A 1,647-nucleotide genomic window follows, 5' to 3' on the forward strand; every position below is an offset into this window, starting at 1 on the left:
AAGATAGAGGCCTGGTGCATGGGTGGGGGCTGGCTGGTCTGCCCTGAAGGGGGTCCTGGATCAGGGTGGGGGTCCCCACTGGGGGCGGTGCTGGCCTGGGCAAGGGGCTGGGGTGGTTTGCAGGTTGGCCACACCCCCATCGGGGTGAGGGTCCCTGCGGGGGGCGGGGGGCGGGGCCGGCCTGGGCGAGGGGCTGAGGGCCATTTGGTGGCGGTTTGCAGGCCAGCCAAGCCCTCAGCTTTGTTCGGAAGGTCTCCTGGTCTAATTAGCATATTTCTCTTTTATTAGTATAGATATTTTCATTGATTTCAGAGGAGAAGGGAGACAGAGAGAGGTATGAGTGACCTCTTCATGTGACAATAGCTTTGAAAGATGGATTTCTGTAGATAGAAGAGAAAGATGATCCGCTGGCCTGCTTGAGCAAATCTGGGTTTGTTTGTTTGTGTTAATCCTCACCCGAGGATATTTTCCCATTGATTTTTAGGGAGAGTGGAGGGGAGGGGGAGAGACAGAGAGAAACATCGATGTGAGAGAGACACATCGATGGGTTGCCTCCTGCACGCACCCTGACCAGGGCCGGGGAACCTGTAACCGAGGTACGTGCCCTTGACCAGAATCGAATCCGGGACCTTTCCACTGAGCCACACCGGCTGGGGCTTAAATTAGTTTTTTGAAATTTATAGCTTAGCAACATTTTTTCCATCTCCACAAAGTGATGGATCATGTCATGTAAATTTGTAAAAAAATTGAAAAAAAAACCCCAAAGTTTCTTTCCTATTTAAACAGCAAGATTTTCAAGGGATTTCGATTTTTTTCCCCACTGTGACTGCATCTTTTCTGTTTAATATTGACCTCGCCCAGCAATTTTCAACCTTCTTCAGCTCACAGGACACACACGTTAAATTACTAAAATTCTGCCGCACACCAAAAAATATATTTCTTGCCAGTCTGACAAAAAAATAGGTATAATTTTGATTGATTTACAGAATACTACCAGTAGTAATAAAAATAATAATTACCTACCCTTTATGCTCCAAAGTGACTTTTAAAGAAATCAGTTGCCTAGACTTGAATGTAAGGATTTCTGGTACCAAGAATCAACCAATCAGATGCCACCTTATGGGATGTGACCAATAAGATGCAACTCTGTTATGTGACCCATAGATTTATGGCTTAAGACAGGGCGTTCGCACCGGAAGGCTGTTGTTGTGTTGGCCCGTGTTGTTTTTTTATTTGACAATCTAAGAGAAAAGGGGTCAGTGCCTCTCACTAAATAGTCAGTTATTGTGTATTTTATTCATTTACTAGAGGCCCAGTGCACGAAATTCGTGCATGGGTGGGGTCCCTCGGCCTGGCTGGCGATCAGGGCCGGCCGGGGCCTTCCTTCCAGCTGCCGACCGGGGCCTTCCTTCATTCCACACTGCCCCCTGGTGGTCAGTGCACATCATAGTGAGTGATCGAACTCCCGGTCTCTTGGTCAAACTCCCGACGGGACAATTTGCATTTTATATATAGAGATTATTGCCTTTTATATAGAGAGATTATTATTATTTTTTAATCATCACCTGAGGATATTTTTCCATTGATTTTTAGAGAGAGTGGAAGGGAGAGGGTGAGACAGAGAGAAACATCGATGTGAGAGAGACA

At 46.5% G+C, this 1,647-nt stretch overlaps 1 protein-coding gene across 1 annotated transcript in view; it reads left to right on the top strand.

Moving 5' to 3' along the window:
* LOC102245258 (ADAMTS-like protein 3) overlaps nucleotides 1–1,647 on the top strand; it is a gene marked incomplete at its 5' end in the record, with an annotated part of 69,808 nt that overhangs the window by 30,474 nt on the left and 37,687 nt on the right. The gene's annotated exons all lie outside the window — the stretch shown is intronic.

The sequence above is a fragment of the Myotis brandtii genome, unplaced genomic scaffold, assembly GCF_000412655.1.
Source record: "Myotis brandtii unplaced genomic scaffold, ASM41265v1 scaffold1072, whole genome shotgun sequence".
Taxonomy (NCBI): Eukaryota; Metazoa; Chordata; class Mammalia; order Chiroptera; family Vespertilionidae; genus Myotis; species Myotis brandtii.